This window comes from Psammomys obesus, unplaced genomic scaffold (genome assembly GCF_907164565.1).
Source record: "Psammomys obesus unplaced genomic scaffold, mPsaObe1.curated_primary_1811, whole genome shotgun sequence".
NCBI classification, from domain to species: domain Eukaryota; kingdom Metazoa; phylum Chordata; class Mammalia; order Rodentia; family Muridae; genus Psammomys; species Psammomys obesus.
The window spans coordinates 814,021-825,039 of NW_026586550.1; positions in this window are offsets into that span (position 1 = coordinate 814,021).

Genomic DNA, 11,019 nt, shown 5'->3' on the forward strand with positions numbered 1-11,019 from the left:
GTGTAAGTTATGTATTGTGTAAGGACAGATATATGTCATTACTGTTCAAAACTGTAGACTTCATACTATGAGTAAACTCAAATTAACTTAGATTTCAGATATTGATGATATGTTAATATTTATTAATTTATTTGAACAAATGTGCTGCTATAGGATGTCAGTATAAGAAGCCCCAAGGGGGCAAATAGCAAGTTCAAGGTGGAGGTGCATCTTTTGGTTTAGTGAGAAACTCTTTTTCTTCACTGCATCCTTACATGGTACAGTGACTAACTCTCAGTAGTATCTATGACAGAGACACTAATGCAATTGGAAAAGTTCCAGCATCATTACTTATTCTACCCCTCCCCTGGAACAACTCATCTCTTGACCCACCATTAGATAGTAAGTTTCCAATGCAGGGGATGTAGGAAGTACACTGTGACCATGGAATCCTTATAGCAAAGATAATATCTTTTTGTCCTAATGCAAGATTAGGCTTTAGCAGAGCACTTGAAAAGCTGAGCTGAGCAAAATTGGCTTTTTATGAAAGTACCTTGCATATTTTATATTTAAACTTTCAAAACATGTTTTCATGAGATCAACTGGAATGTATTAAAAGCAAAATAAATATTGAAACATGCAATATGAATTATTTATCATTTGTTCTCCACGTCTTAAAATTAAGTTTCCTCAAATAATATGATAAAATGGCAATAAACAAGTCAATATACATTAGCTCTATCTCTCTGATAATCAACAAAAAAATGGAAATTAAACTTCCATTAACAGTAGAATGAAGGATTAGAAAGCATTACATGATAAATTGATAATAATGAACAACTTGCAACTTTTTAAACATTTACACAATTTTTGAAATTATAGAGACACCAAAAAAAGAAAGTAGGAAATAAAGAAAGAAGGAAGGAAAGAAACAAAGAAAGAAGAACGAGACAGCAGAGACCCAGAGATATGACTTGGTGCATAAAGTGTTTAACTGTGTGTGATAATGTAACAGTGTTAATTGCCAATTTGGCAGTATCTAGAATCACGTGGGAGGTGCACCTCACAGAGTGCCTATGGGGACCTATTGTGAATATGGTAGTTAATATGAGAAAACTTGCCCGACTATAGGCAGGATCATTTCCTATAAAGGGAGTATTGGATTATGTAAATCAAGAAAGATAACTGAATGCATAGGCTTGCTTTCACTCTTTTCTCTTTCCCAGTTTTGGATGTGATGTGATCAAACAAAATTATTTGGAAATACTTTTCTGTATCTTTTTAATATATTACATTTCGTATTTCAGTCTCACTAAAATGGGATTCCCTTTCTGTAGATTTATAATACCATCTGTATAGTACTCGTCATTAGTGACAGAAAATCAAAGAATCAGTGGACATGACATTGCCCACATTAAGTGTTCAAGTTTCAAATTGAAGGTTAGACCCTGTTTCCTCTTTCTGGCTTTCACAGAGAATGCTTTTGGGTGAGAATCCTTGCTGTTGTCCCCAAAATTGCCTACCTTATATCTACCATATTTTCATCTCTTTCAGCTGCCTGAGTCACTTTTTAGCTTAAATAGAGAAAATTACTTTCAGGAAGTTGTGAAATTATAAGCAGAATTGGAAAATACAAGGGAAATTTTGATTCCTGCTTCTCATCATCTGCTGTTTACTGGAACTCTGTTTCTTGAATGCTGTGTCACCCAGATTTCTGTTTACTCCATGCAGCATCCTCCATATATGAGACTCTATCTTCAAATTGTCATTTTAATCTGAAGATCCCAGTCATATTGAATTAGGGTTCTATTCCATGCCAGGTTGACCTGATTATAACCACCTGCATCTTCAATGATTCTGGGTTCAAAATAGTTCACATTATGATGTACTGCTATTGGGTAAGATTTTAACATTTATTTGACTAGGATATTCAACTTATAATGTAACAGCTCCTACTCATGTAAACCATTTCATATCTGTGTGATCATTATGGGTCTATCTAGCTTTTATAAGACAATATTAATTATAATGGAGATCTAGAAAAGTGATGTTCTTTAAATGAACTATTTGTATTTCTGTTGGAAAAGCTCGTGTTCAATGAACTTCTAAGCAGTATTAACTTTCAGAAACAGTTTTATAATTTAAGGTATTTGGCTTTCGAAACTATTTATCAAATATACACAATCTGTAGCCTTAGTATTGTCTTTATTGGCAAATACTTTTTACTGAAAGATAATATACATGCAACCAAATCTATCAAATAATAAAGAAAATATGTGAGAAGATACAAATGATTTTATATAACTACATGATAAGTATTAAAAATTCTGTCATGACAGGTAAATCAATTAAATAGTCCTATATCCCCCAAGGAAATAGAAGCAGTCAACGAAAGTCTCCCATCTAAAAAGAGCCCAGGACCAGATGATTTCAGCACAGAATTCTACCAGACATTCAAAGAAGAGCTAACTCCAATTCTCTTCAAACTATTCCACAAAATAGAAAAAGAAGGAACACTACCAAACTCATTCTATGAAGCCAGTCACCTTGGTACCTAAACCTCACAAAGACCCAAAAAAGAAAAAGAATTTCAGGCCAATCTTCCTTATGAACATTGATGCAAAAATACTCAACAAAATACTTACAAACCGAATACAAGATCACATCAAAGATATCATCCATTATGACCAAGTAGGCTTCATCCCAGGTATGCAGGGGTGGTTCACTATGGAAAACCATCAATGTGATCCACCATATTAACAAACTGAAAGAAAAAAACCACATGATACTCTCCCTAGATGCTGAAAAAGCATTTGACAAAATCCAACATCCATTCATGTTTAAAGTACTGGAGAGATCAGGGATTCAAGGCACATATCTAAACATAGTAAAGGCAATGCACAGCAAGCCTATAGCCAACATCAAACTAAATGGAGAGAAACTTAAAGAAATCCCAGTGAAATCAGGGACAAGGCAAGGCTGCCCACTCTCTCCATATCTCTTCAACATAGTTCTGAAAGACCTTGCTAGAGCAATAAGACAGTAGAAGGAGATCAAGAGGATACAGATTGGAAAGAAAGAAGTCAAATTATCACTATTTGCAAATGATATTATACCTGAGTGACCCCAAAAACACTACTAGGGAAAGCCTAAAGCTGATAAACACCTTCAGCAAAGTCGCCGGATACAAAATTAACTCAAAAAATCAGTAAATCTGTTTACAAAAGACAAAAGAGCTGAGAAAGAAATTAGGGAAACAACACCCTTCACAATAGCCACTAATAACATAAAGTATCTTGAGGTGACTCTAACAGAGCAGATGAAAGACCTGTTTGAAAAAAACTCCAAGTCTCTGAAGAAAAAATTGAAGAAGACATTACAAGATGGAAAGAGTTCCCGTGCTCATGGATCGGTAGGATTAACATAGTGAAAAAGGCCATTCTTCCAAAAGCAGTCTAGAGATTCAATGCAATTCCCATCAAAATGCCAAAACAATTCTTTACAGAATTTGAAAGAAAAATTCTGCATATTTCATTTTTACTGTCAATATATAAATGTTCTAGTTGCTCCAGTTCCTCCAGCCAAGTGTTATTCATTTTTCTGGCTTTAGTAACTCATGAATGTACCTAACAGTAGGAAATTATGGTTTTAAATTATGCATCCCAAATTATTAGGTTTTATGCATATTTTATTATACAATTTTTGCATATATTTAATAAAGACTGATTTGTAGCTCATTTTATGAATTCTTTGTTAGTACATTGATTACATTCATATTACTTTTGGGGATATGAATACATATCTTTTATTCTATGTATTTGGTACATATCCAAATCCATAATTTAACAGTTTATTATTTAATTGTTCATGTGTTAGATGCATGTGCATTTGTGTATTTCTGTATTAGTCCATGCATGCCTATGAGATTCATGCATTGAATGTTTTTTCTCTATTGTTCTGCATCTTACGTTTTGAATCTGAGCCTGGAGCTCACCAAGCATCTAGACTGGCTGGCCATGAAGAGCCCAAGGTCTTCCTCTACCTTCCCTCAAATAATGACGTTGCAGGAGTGTATTACTATGTGGGAATATTAACTCAGGTCTTCACACATGTGAACCAAGTACTTTAACTACAAAATCATCTCCACAACTTTTTCCCCATTAATTAATTTATTTATTCACTTTACATCCTGATTACAGTGCTGCTTTCTCCTGTCATTCCAGACTCCTCTCATGCCTTGTACCCCATCCTCCCTTCTTTTCTCTTCAGGGAAAGGGAAGACCCTCATGGCTACCAACCCTTCCTGGCACATCATGGAGAGTTACAGAAACACTAAGCATATCCCCTCTGACTGAGGCCAGGCAAGACACCCCAGCTAGGGGAAAGTGATTCAAAAGCAGGAAACAAAGTCAGAGACATATCTTGCCCAATTTGTTATGGTCCACAAATAAAGACTAGGTACATATCCGTTACAAATATGTAGGAGTGGTAGGTTTAGCCCATGAATGCCCTTTGGTTGGTGGTTCAGTCTCTGAATGCCCCCATGGGCCTAGAATAGTTGACTAAATAAGTCCTCTTGTGGTGTCCTTGATACCTTTGGTTCCCTCAGTCCTTCACTCTTTCACACTCTTCCACAAAACACCTCCAGCTCCACATAATATTTGGATGTTGGTCTCTGCATCAGTTTCCATAAGTTACTGGATGAAGCCTCTCAGAAGACAATTACGCTAGGCTCCTGATGCAAGAATAACAGAGTATCATTAATAGTGTCAAGGGTTAGCTCTCTCCCATGGAGCGGGTCTCAAATTGGACCAGTCATTGATTGGGCATTCTTTCAGTCTCTGCATCATCTTTATTCCTGCATATCTTGTAGGCAGAACAATTTTTGAGTCAGGTATTTTGTGGGTTGGTGTCTTCCTTCCTCCACTGGAAGTCTTGCCTGGCTACAGAAAGAGGCCACCCAAGGTTCATATCTCTCATTTCTAGGAGTCTCATCTAGGGTGACCTCTATTAACTCCCAGGAGCCTCCCCTGTTCCAGTTCTCCATCTTGCCCCAGAGATGAGCTCCACTAATTTCCTTTTCCTCTCCCAGCCCACTTTCCCTATCTCTCGCCTTACTTGATTCACACCCCAGTTAACCTCCCCACCTCATCCCACCCAGTTTGTTCCCTTCATATACCTCTGATCTCTATTTTATTTCCCTTTCTGATGGAGATTCAACATCATTCCTTGGATTTGTGGATTGTGGCATGGATATGCTGTACTCTGTGGCCAATATTCACTTTTAAGTGAGTACATACCATTAGTGTCTTTCTAGGTCTGGGTTACCCCAATCCAGATGATCTTTTCTAGTTCCAACCTTTGCCTACAAATTTCATGATACTGTTTTCAACAACTGAAAATACTACATTGTGTAAATGTACCACATTTTCTTATTCCATTGAAGGACATTTCTTATTCAGTTGAAGGACATTTAGATTTTCTCCAGTTTCTGGCTATTATGAATAAAGCCGACATGAATATAGTTGAGCAAGTGTCCTTATGATTGGTAGAACATATTTTGGGTATATGCACAGGAACAGTACAGCTGGGTCTTGAGAAAGAACTAATCTCAATTTTCTGAGAGATTTCAGATTGATTTCCAAAATAGTTGTGCAAGTTTGCATTCTCACCAGCAATAGATTGTGTTCCCCTTTCTGAACATCCTTGCCAGCATGAGTTTTTTATTTTCCCTCTTCTGACAGGTGTAAGATGGAATCTCAGAGTTGTTTGACGTGTATTTCCCTGATGACTAATGACACTGAACATATCTTTAAGTGCTTCTTGGCCATTAGAGATTCCTCTATTAAGAATTCAGTTTAGCTCTGTACCCTATTTTTAATTGGGTTATTTGTTTTGCCTGTCTAATTTCATGAATTCTTTACATATTTTTGAATATTAGCCTTCTGTCAGATGTAGAATAAGTGAAGATCTTCCCTATTCTGTAGGTTTCCATTTTTTTCCTGCTGATGTTTACCTTTGGCTTACAGAAATTTTTCCTTTCATTAGGCCTTATCATTAATTGTTGAACTTAAAATTTTAGCTGTGGATGTTATATTCAGAAATTTCTCTCCTGTAGCAGGTATTTAAGGCAATTCCCCACTTTCTCTTCTATTAGATGTAGTTTATCTGGTTTTATGTTAAGGTCTTTGATCCACTTGGACTTGAGTTGTGTACAGGGTAATAGCTATAGATCTATTTGCATGCATGCAGTCATTCAGTTAGACCAGCACCATTTGTTGAAGATGCTTTCTTTTTCCCATTGTTTGGCTTTGACTTCTTTGTCAAAAATCAACTTTCTCCAGATATGTGGGTTTATTTCTGGCTCTTCTTTTCTATTCTGTTTATCAATCTGTCTCTTTTATGCCAATCCCATGCCATTTCTGTTACTATTGATTTTTATTACTGCTTGAAATCAGGGGTGGTGATGTCTCCAGAAGTTCCTTAATTGTACAGGTTTATTTTAGCTATCCTGTTTTTTTTTTCCCATATGATGTTGAAAATTGCTATTTTAAGGTACAGACCTTGAAAGAATTGTGTTGGAATTTTGATGGAAATTACATTGAATGTGTAGATTTCTTTTAATAAGGTGAACATTTTTACTATTTCAATCCTACCAATCCATGAGTTTGAGAGATCTATTATCTTTTTTAAAAAAAATTATTTATTTATTATTACAATTCATTCATTTTGTATCCCAGCTGTAGCGTCCTCCTTCTTCTCCTCCTAGTCCCACTCTCCAACCCTCTTCTCCCCCAATGCCCCTCCCCTTGCCCACTGATAAGGGAGATCCTCCCTCCTTTCTATCTGAGCCTAGCCTACCTGGTCTCCTTAGGACTGGCTGCATTGTCTTCCTCTGTGGCCTGGAAAGGCTGCATCCCCCAGGCAGAGGTAACCAAAGAGCCAGCCACTGAGTTCATGTCAGAAATAGCCCCTGCTCCCCTTATAGGGAACCCCTTTGGAGACTGAGATGCTTGTGGGCTACATTTGAGCAGTGGGTCTAGGTCCTCTCCATGCATAGTTCTTGGTTAGACTATGAGTCTCTGCAGGACCCCTGGGCCAAGATATTATGGCCCTGTTGGTATCTTCGTGGAGTTCCTGTCCCCTCCAAGTCTTTCCATCTCTTCCTTCTTCCATTAGATTAATTTACACAAGTGAATACTACTCAGCATTTAAGACAAGGAAATCATGAAATTTTCAGGCAATGGACAGATTATCCTGAGTGCGGTAACCCAGTAGCAGAAAGAAAGGCATGGTACGTATACTCAACCATAAGTGGATATTAGCCATATAGTATAGGATAAGCATACTAAAATCTATAGTCCTAAAGAAGCTAAACAATGAGTATGCTAGGGAAGATGCTTAATCCTCATTCAGAAGGGTAAATAGGGTAGAACAGGACAGGAGTCTTCCACAGAGGGCCTTTGTAAGACTCTACCCAGCAGGGTATTGAAATAGATGCTGAGACTCATAATAAAACTTTGGGTAGAGTGGAGTGATTCTTATGGAAGAAGGGGGAGATAGAAAGACCTGAAGAGGACAGGAGTTCCACAAGGAAACTAACAGAGACAAAAATTCTTGGTCCTGAGGGCCTGCTGAGACTGATGCTCCAACCAAGGACCATGCATGAAGAAGACCTAGACCCCTGTTCATATCGTTCCATTTTTTAATGTCTTCTTCAGTTTCATTCTTCAGAGACTTGAGGTCCTTGTCATACTGCTCTTTGAGTTGCTTGATTACAGTTACACCAAGATATTTTAAATTATTTGTAGCTATCATGAAGAATGTTGTTTATCTAATTTTTTCTCAGCCCGTTTATCACTTCTATAAAGAGGAACTACTGATTGTTTGACTTAATTTTGTATCCAGCCACTTTGCTGAAGGTGTTTATCAGCTGTAGGAGTTGTATTTGTAGAATTTGGGGGGTAGCTATGACTTCATGTACTATATTGAATAGAAATGGAAAGAGTGGGAAGCTTTGTCTTGTCCCTAATTTTTGTGGAATTGCCTTAAATTTTCTTGCATTTAATTTGATGTTGGCTATTGACTTGCTGTATATTGCCTTCATTATTTTTAGACAATTGTGTTTAATGAGATAGCCATGTTTTTTCTTTCAGTTTGTTTACTTTGTTTCCCAGCTGTATCCCCCTCCCCATCCCCTCCCAATCCCACCCTCCCATCCTTATCTCCTCCCATGCCCCTCCCCAAGTCCACAGAGAGGGGAGGTATTGTTCTCCTTACCTCTGACCCTAGCCTATCAGGTTTCATCAGAACTGGCTGCATTGTTTTCCTTGTGGCCTGGTAAAGCTGCTTCCCAATGAGAAGGATGTGATCAAAGAGCCAGCCACTGAGTTCATGTCAGAGATAAAAAATAAATAAATAAAATAAAAAGATAAAAATAAAGAGATAAAAAGTTTAAAATAGTTATTTTAATTGGTTTTAAAAAACTAAATAACATCACATGTATTTATTGAAGCAGAACTTTTCTTTTATGCTCTATGAACATAGATATTGAGTTTTCTTAAAATTTTAAGCCAACTTTCTATTACTGACATTAACCTACTGTTACTATGTATGATCCCTGTGTATTGATAGATTCATTTTCCTGCTAAGAGCTTTTGAGCTTTAAGAGCTTTTGTCTTTGAATTCATGAAGTGGTCTGTTTTGTGTTGTCTTTGGTATTTTTCTCTCTAGGTGTTCCTCAATCTGTGATGAAATTAAGAGAAAACTTTTTCCTAGCATTATTTAGAATATCAATTGATTTTTAAATAGTGGTAATTTTGAGGGTGAAGTACTTGATGTCTCAGGTGTCCTATGAGAATATTTGCATTTAAACTTTCATTTAAAAAAAACATACACTTTTTCATTATTATTAAACTGTACTTTTAAAATTCTGTCTATTTTACCTACGTTTTCTATTTTTTGGTGTACAATTTGTTATTTCCACAGTTTCTCCCTTCATGATCTATAAAATATGACATTTTAATTCTCCCATATCTTATATGTATGGATTTTTCTTCCTTTTTTTCATGTAACTTTTTATTGATTCTTTGTGAATTTGACATCATGCACCCTAATTCCACTCATCTATCTGTCACTTCATATCTGCCTTCTGCCCTTGTAACTTCCTTTCACCAAAGAAAAACAGAATCTCATTGTATGGAAGGGGTAGTGTGTCAGTGTGTCCCACAAAATACCTACACACTTTTGTCCATACTTCTTTTCTTGCAAAGGTTGATTGTAATGAGTCATTCGTCTGGTTTAAGGCCCCTGGTTCCTACTACACTAGCAATACTAGATTGCTGAAAAATTTTTTATAAAAATGTGTTTGTGTTTCTTGGTTTCTCTGTTAACTTGGCTATCACACAAATAATTGAGACTGTTTTATATTTGTTTAATAAGCTTCACAACACAATAACCTAGCAGTTATTACTCTATTCTTAACCTTTTAAGCTAATTTGGCTTCTTCCCAGTGTGTATCCCAGCAGTACTTGCACTCTGTAGTTTTTCTGCTCCAGCTCCTTCTTCTGATGTCTCTTGGATCTCTCCAGTGGCTAAATTGCCTACTTCCTCCTCTCACTTCTACTCCTCTGGCCGGCAGACAGTCTAGCCCTATTCTCTCTCTTGTTCAATGATTGGCTGCAAGCTGCTTTATTGACATATCAGGGGAAAATTGAGGAACAATGTATATACAACATTGAGACATGAGATTCTCAGAACAAGGATTGCAATCAGATATGGGGTGGGGTACAGAAATCAACATTTGAATTACACAGTAAACTTATGCCCACAGTGGATCCTCATTGAACCTCCTGTTGGATATTCTGCTGTTTCCTTATGTCATGACGCTCCTGCAGTTTCTGATCTCTAAGACCTGACACTTCATGGATTCCAGCAGATCATAGGTGGGTTAGATGTTGGGGTGAGGTCAATCAAAGTCCTGCATCTGTATGTGGGTCAGTATACCAGCTCTCCCTTATCCACACTACTGGAGAATCCTCTCCAGCACTGCCCTGGCTAGCTCCCTCAATGCTACAGCCAGAAAGGAGCAGAGTCAGCTCTACTACTCTCATGAACTATGGGCCACATCATCGACTCAATAAATCCAGAGAACATAAAAGAATAGTTCTGTTTCAATAAATGCATGTGAATCTATTTAATACTTATGATTAATTAAAAGTAATGTACTGCCACCAGGCTCAGCTCTATTGTGATGCCAATGCAAGGTGCAAGGCCTGCTCTTCCTAGTGCTGCAGCCAGTGAGGGTAAGGGCCAGCTCTCCTACTCTCATGACCCTGTGGCCAGCTTTCTCTCCTGTACAGCAGGTGGTGAAAGAAGGTGAGGTGAAGGCATTTCTTCCTCACCCACACTACCACATGGCAGACAAGTGTAAGGACCAGCTCTCCCAAGCTCAATCGGAGCTAACTCATCCTGCAATCAAGGCCAGTTCTATTGTGCTGCTAAGACATGCTGCAGGGCCCACTAGCCTGAGTGCTGCAGCTAGTGAAGGACATGGACAGCCCTCTAACTCTCATGACCCGAGGGCCAGCTTCTGCGCTTGCCATAGGTGTAGAGGAAAGAGGAGTAGGGTGGGCATCTTTCCCTAGCCTGTGCAGAGAACAGCAGACACATTATGCAGCCAGCTATCTGATGTTCACACTCTTAGGCCTGGCTCAAGTGTGTCCCAGCCACCAGGGTCAGCTCTACTGCTCTGCCCAAGCTAAGCATAGGGCCTGCCCACAATTCCAAGTGCTGCAGCCAGTGAGAGGCAGGGATAGGTCTCCTATTCTCCTGTCCCCAGGGCCATGTCTCCTGCCTGCCACAGGTTATGGGGGGAGGAAATGGGGGAGTGAAGGGAGAGGGTCCTATTTGCTACCTTGTTTTTATCAGTGTATCTTACAGAATGTGTTCAGGTTTTATTTTTATGTTTTAGCGACTTAGGTTAAGATTCACATTCTTTAATTTTGCTATGCTTTATTCAATATTCTGTAGGGAAAGTTT